This window comes from Macadamia integrifolia, chromosome 6 (genome assembly GCF_013358625.1).
Source record: "Macadamia integrifolia cultivar HAES 741 chromosome 6, SCU_Mint_v3, whole genome shotgun sequence".
Taxonomy (NCBI): domain Eukaryota; kingdom Viridiplantae; phylum Streptophyta; class Magnoliopsida; order Proteales; family Proteaceae; genus Macadamia; species Macadamia integrifolia.
Window position 1 is genome coordinate 1,631,869 of NC_056562.1, and position 7,386 is coordinate 1,639,254.

General features: G+C 33.4%; 1 long non-coding RNA gene across 1 annotated transcript in view; it reads right to left on the bottom strand.

Moving 5' to 3' along the window:
• Nucleotides 1-4,013, bottom strand: part of LOC122082391 — a 39,973-nt gene extending 35,960 nt beyond the window's left edge. The window contains exons 1-3 of the long non-coding RNA XR_006141305.1: nt 3,752-4,013; nt 3,516-3,651; nt 2,804-2,868 (exon numbers count right to left, since the gene is read on the bottom strand). This is a non-coding gene — a long non-coding RNA (uncharacterized LOC122082391). The remainder of the gene's footprint in view (nt 1-2,803; nt 2,869-3,515; nt 3,652-3,751) is intronic.
• Between the last annotated feature and the right edge of the window lie 3,373 nt (nt 4,014-7,386).

Below are 7,386 nucleotides of genomic sequence, written 5' to 3' on the forward strand. Positions count from 1 at the left end.
CTTTGCTTTTTTTTTTAATAATATTGATCTTCTAGCAAAAAAAATCTGAAATTGAAAACCCAAAAAAACTTAAACTAAATAAAATCAAAATCAAACGAATGGAATGGACTGAAATTTGGATCAAACCTCTGTTTCAGCAATCTAACCCAATCCGGCCCATAGCATAACAATCAGATGGTTGGTTTAGAATTAATTTGAACACTTAGGTCTGAAATAGAACATATGACAGAAATTAGGAGAATTTAAATTAAATCAAATCTGTGAATCTCGAAGGACTGTATTAGGAAGGCCTTGAATGCCCCAAAGATGGAGGGAATCCGATGGACAGATTCTCCAATTAACTAAATCTCATTTTCAGAAAAAGAAGCTCAAAAATAGGGTATCTACCAGGTCTATTTGAGAGGGTTTTGCTGTGATTAAAACCCCAGTATGAATAGCATGTAACCAGCTCCTCACTGTCCACGACTTCTCACCCAAAACTGAATCCCATAGAACAATTTGTAACAAAATTCATTAATCTTCAATCTTCTCCAGATTTTGTCCTAACAGAAAATCTTCTAGAAGCAGCCAGCTGGCCCCTCAATTTGGAAGAAGGTTCAAGAAGAAGCCTCCAGCAGCCCATCAATCTCAGCAGATTTGGCTTATATATTCGTTTCCTTTTCTGTTCTGTCTTGGATGACATGTTAGCTTTATTTGTTTGGAGATAATAAACTAGTATCAACTTCTATATTTTTGTTTTCTTGGTTGTTAAGTAGTTGGGTTTTAGGGCAGATTAGTCTTTAAGTCTTAGTTTCTAAGTTTCAGAAGATACCTAAATTAGGAGTTTTCTATTTGTAATTCAGTTTGAGAGCCTATATAAGAGGCATGGATCGATTTTAATGCTTGACCAATGAATGAAAATTTATTTTGTGAGCAATGCTTACTCTTAAACCTGAGATAGGTTTGTTTCATGATTTTCATCAATTGGGATAGTTGAGGGTGAGAGACCTAGGCTGAGATAGCCCCTACCCCTTGTCTTCTAAAATCACTTCTCACTCTTTTCCCTTTCTTTATTTTCTGTTTTACCTTTGTTATTGAGTGACTGAGGACCAAATCAAGCCTAATTGAAGCCTTGAAAACCATCATACATTGAAGATTGAAGATCAGCCCCAAAACCAGAATTCAATCCAAGGTGTTGCAAGGATTTCTCTCCCTTGGTCAACAACCAGACCTCTTAGATTCGTTGGCCATTCATCCAGGCCTTTTGAGAACTTGTTCATCCACATAAAATAACTCGACCAGTCCTTGGTGCCCATTGGTGGTCAGATCTGCCAGCTACAAGTTTTCTCCATATCAAACCCTCGAAACCCTATTTTCTCTTGTCTGTGGTTATATGTGATCGTGATTGATTTTGTACAAACTTGGTGGATTTAAGCCAAATTTGGAGGTTAGTCATTGGCCATATACAACTAAAATTTCAAGCTCATCCGAGCCCCGATATGCAAGTTCTCAATTTTCTCTTATTTAGCCCAGATTTTCAAATGCTACCTGGGGTTAGGTCCTATGTGATCTAGCCTTACATCAGTTCCCTTCCTTTTTCCTGCATCAAGCAACTCACTGCAACTGTTTTGGTTGTTGAGAGATGGAAAATATCCCAGAGAGAGAAAGGGTCATTTTCTTGCCTGAGCTGATTAGGTTTATCAAAACTCCCCTCTGGTAAGACCATTTGTATTGGTTGAGCCCGCAAAGTGATCATCAGTTTCTTGGGCAATAGGGTATTTATAGGTAGCAAATTCGGATCCGGGAATTATTCAAGAGGAGAGAATTATTGGGAGCAATTTTTTTTTATTACTTAAGAATCCAATCAAAAAATCGAGCAAATTAAAATTCATTATTCGTTGACCAATAAAAATTCGGATGTTCATTTTTAATATTTATTGTACTTATTTAACATGCCTTATATTCTCAAGATTATCAATTTTGTAGATGATGTCCAGTGGATCCAGCCCTGTCATTAATTCCTGGATTTTTGCTTGTGTCGTTGTTCTTATAATATATTTATTTTGACTAATTCACCATCCAATAGACAATTAGATCATGAGAGTATATCTTTTGATAGTCAAATTTATTCTCTTTCCAAAACCTTTAAGATTGTGCCAACTCTCAACTTAGTCAAATAGAGCTAGATGATCTTATAGCCTAAGTAGTGTTTTATGTAAAGCTCGCTTTGAATTGTTAGCAAAGTGTTTCATGGACTTTGTTGGAAGATCCAAAAAGAAAAAAAAAATTGTATTATATATGATGACCAAATTAATGATATTTAACTAGTCTTTTGTAGGCAATCATTACCAGACAGGTGATAGATAATTTCACAACATAGTAATTTAGTCCTATATTGAATAAACATGAAAAAATAGAAGAGAGGCAATAACTATAAATAATAGTGGTCATAGTAGTTTAGTCCCATAATAGACAGACAGAAAACAATAATAGGGAGACAACCATTATAAATAGGGGTGGTCACTAGCTTACAATTGAACTAGGGGTGGGGTATGGATTATGGAGTACCCGAACAATATCCCTCAAGGTGGGAGATTCCCCTTAGTTAATATTTATTTATTTTTATTTTTTTTCCTAATGGGTTGTTCTTAGGTGGCCATTATTTATATAATCAAAATGAAAAAAACAATGCTTTGATTAAGACTACTATAAACAAATAGTTAAAATATTATAAAAAAAAATATTACTAATAAATGCAAAAAGTACCATAATACTATAATAGTAAATCTAGATTTGAATAGTTAACAATCAGAATATTACTTACAGATGTCTCATCTACCAAGATCGGTGGTAATTTCTTCTCAGTCGCAATAACAACACCATTGACAGCTGCAATGACCATCAAAGGTATATAAGACTCACTACTATGAATAAAGAAACTGCATTAGAAAGGAAAGAAGGGCAACTAAAATATATAACTGAGGTTTATGCTTTGAAGGTATAGTACTGGATGACTCTACTAACAAATTTTCATCTGATTCTCTTGAAGGATCCCATCTTAACTATTACATATAGATTTCCATCTGAAATTAAAAAATTGAACAGTGTCAAGAAACCATGGATGATGGATGCTTTACAATTCCATTAACATAAACTCCTCACCACTTTCCTAAACACTATTCTGACAGGAAGACAATACATCATAAGAAATATCAACTAATTCAAGAATTTTCATATGCAAATTTTAAGGAATCCAGTAATGGGCATCTGAATATTTCATTTTTAGCCTAACCAGGCTATATACAGTTCTTATTTATAATGAAAACTTATAGCTTCCATTTTATAGCAATAGAGAGACATATACTTTCATATTTGTACAAACAGGCAAACATTCTTTGACGACCTAAGCAGGAAGGAAAGAGAAGTGACAAAAACAAGAAATTAAAAACATTAAATTTCAATTCAACATTTTATGTTTATCTGAGAATATTCTAATCTATGGTGCTGAAAGTCCAGGAATGAAATCGGAGGTTAACCTCAACCAGCAAGATCAAAGACGGTGCACTGGAGCTGGGGTGTTGGTGATAGTTTTCTACAGGGGATGTTGCCGTAGATGGTTGCAATCCATGTCATGGAGAGAGTCCAGAACCCCAAATCAATAGCAGAACAAACCTGTAAACCAGAATAAACAGAATCACCAGGACGAAATTAAAAACCCTAAATAAGTATACAATGTCTTCAAAAGGTTTAGAATAACCATTCGTTACAAAACCTTGGTCGGATTGTAGGAAATTGTTGTCTCCGACATCGAATTTATGTTTCTCAAAACGAAGAATACAGAGTGTGGCAGAGAGGAAAATCAGAATCAGGCTTAATGGACACACATTCCTTCGGAAAAATCCCGATTCAGAGAGAGCGAGGGATGATTGGTAATAGAGACAACAGAGATTTTAGTGGTGACGTTGAATTCTTTTCATTTTCTTGGGGGCCTGGTGTGGGATTTCGGCTTCCCGGCACGAGGTGAAAGAGAAAAATCACATATCCCTTTTGGATCGGTCTGAGAGCTGAAAGGGGGAGGCGGGAAACGGATTAGGTTGGGTCTGCGAATACCGATACGGATCAGATCGGACTGGTGCATATCGGTCACTTTTGTTTTTATCTTTTTAAAAAAGATATTTTTTGTACTGTTTTACCCTTGAAACTATACGGGTAATTGATCCGGATCTATCAAGTAGCCACAATCGGTATGATACGGCTGATATGGCCAATACAATACTGATACTTGAAAGTATGGGTAGTAGTGACAAATGGTCAATTTGGTTTGGTTTCGATTTAGGAATAGGAATGAGGGAGACCAAAACCAATTTGTTAAAGAATTTTGACTTTTGGTTATTTTCAGTTTTGGTCTAGTACAGTTTTGATTTATTTGATTTTTCAATAACAAGTTAATATTGGTTTAGATTGATTTATTTTCGGGCTAATTTGAACCATATTGAAATCTTACATTCATAATCTCTTGTAATGAAAGATTTGGAAAAAATAAACTTTAAAATTTATAATGAAGTCATGGTTTATTACTTTAAGGGAAAGATAATTAAAATTGAAGCCAATGGATAACTAATATAAAAATCACAAAATGAACCCTACCAATAAATCTTTCATCTAACTATCCAACTAATTTTGTATAGTGAACAAGGAGAGACCAATGGAAGCATTGATACAATTTACAAATCAATTTCCTTATTCATTAGCTCATAGTTATTGATTTGTAACATTTACCCTTACAACAAAAATTTTTCTCACTAATGTAAAAAATGAATAATCAATTCACTTATTTATATCTTCGTAATCACTTTTTTTTTTTATCAGTTAGATTTCATTTTGATTATCAATCAGTTTGGTCTGATTTGATTTTCAGCTGGTCCCATCATACCTCAATCCAAAAACAATCCAATAAATATCGGTTTGATCGATTTGGGTTTTTTCAATCAGTTTCGATTGGTTTTATCGATTCAGACTAGGTTTTGACACCCCCAGATACAATGTTTATGATAGGTATTCCAAACTATTTTTTTTTTATGTTTTGGACCATTTTACCTTTTGACTTAATTTCATCTTGTATGTATCTAAATGATCCATCCTAAAATATTATGATCCAAATGCCCAAGCTCAGCTCATCGCCTATGGACTTAAATTGAAAAACCTGAGATAGGTGGTTCATGATATAGACTAACTAAATTAACCGGACCAAAATGGTCCATATATGATGGATCTTGACTAACCTATTGGTAATCTGAATGAACATAACTTTTGTTCGCTCGGCATGGTATAAAAACCATTTAGAAAATCTGTCCAAGTGTGAGGGTAAAGATAGGGCCATAGGCGCGTGTGTGTGTATATATATATATATATATATATATAAAAGTATGATTGTGTGTGTCTTCCTTGGAATATCCCCCTTCTCTTGGTAAAATGGGATATTTCCCCTCTCCTTCTTAAGGGGGTATTTTGTCTTCCCAATGCCTCTCACCTGCCTGTCTTGCAGGTGATGATTCCTTCTAACTTGTAAGATCACATGCAATAATAGAGAACCAACTATCATGAAATCACATGAAATGATAAGCAGTCCTAACTTATCCCTATTAAATAAAACAAAATCTAATTTATTGATGCATGACATGATAAGAGAAAGCCAACTTATCAATATATGTAACAATAGGAAATCTAACCTATTATCACATAAAATGATAAGAATTCTAACTTATCACTACATAAAATATAACTATTGTGAAAGTACATGAGATGATAGAAAATCTTACATGCAATAATGAATCTATTATGAAATAGTAATATAATATTATAAAAGTGTTAAAAAAAAAACTATTGCAAAGAAATAAAAATACCATTGCATAGTTGTTTACATAAATTGAAAGAAAATGACATTTTAAGAACAACCAAATAGTTTATCAGGGTGATTCTGAGTGTTTCCCAAAGATAGAATCAGGTAACTAGACAGTTATTCAGGGACAATCACCATACAGAATCAGTACAAACCAAGCAGTTATTTCTTTAATAGTAAGATTTCATGGAATCACATTTCATGGGATTACATTCAAATTAGATATATTTCTTTACAAATTTATCCAATCAAATGCACTCTAAGAAACTTATTAAATAATGAAAAGAAACATATTATAGTCTATCATATAAGAAGACATGAAACAATTAATTTATCATTTTATGTGAACAAACTAACTTGATATTTCATGCAAACTAATATATTAAATAATAAGAATCTATCATTTTGTATGAACTTACTACATGAAATGATAGTAATATAACAATAACATCCAAAACCTTATCCCAACTTAACGGGGTTGGTTACATGGAGATTTCAAGCAAGGACGAGCACAAGAATCCATGCAAAAAGATTGACGGATTATGACTAATTATAATAAGTGTCATCTATCAACCTGACTCACCACTATAAATCAACCACATGCTTATAATGACAGATTATAATAAGGTACCGACTGTTTGCCTGACGTACCATATAGATAGGTCAAGTCAAAACATCCTACATGCATTACGTCCAGCACCAAAATCCATCACCATGTTAGGAAAAATGAATTATTAAATTACTATTTATTTAATATCTTATCAATAATGATAAGATATGTTTTAGTGAGTGATTGGCTCCAAGTAGAAAATCTCTATGCTAAAATTGGGTTTAACTACAACTCTAACTAATAGGGATTTCGGTTGGAGATATAAATGAACTCTAAAAAACATAGCAATACATGATTCTAATTTTCTCCTCTTTTAATAACCGTGCTCCTCTCCCTCTCTCTCACTCTTGATCTCTACACTAGTAATTGAGTTGTAATTAGGGTTTTGTGAAAAGTCTGACTATTGTGGAGGAGCTTGGACTCAAAGGGAACGTAAAGTTGTATGTATGGGAATGACTCACTATGAAAGGACCGAGGCTCTGTACTTGTGGAGTTTCAAGTAATGATCTACGCCCCTCTACTAATAATTGTTTGGATGTTTGACTCTGTCAGTGAGATGATCCAAATCGTTTCCACACCCTTCGTTTACTATTCGGTGAATAATACTTCACTATTCCTTGAACAGTAGTGTGTTCACAGAATAATGAATTCTTTGATTATTATGTTTTAATAAAATATTGAATTTCTAAAAAGAACTAAAAACACAAAAGAATGAATTTTTTTTTTTTTGTCTTATCCATCATTTTTGTTTAACTTATTAGTTTTTTTTTTTTTATGACAAGTTTCAAACGACGGTCTTCGGCCTCAAAAATCGTAAGGCCGTCGGCTTTCGATCGTTGGCTTTCAGCCATCGGCTTTCGGCCTTGGTGGTATTTTTTTTTTTTTTTTTTTTTTTTTT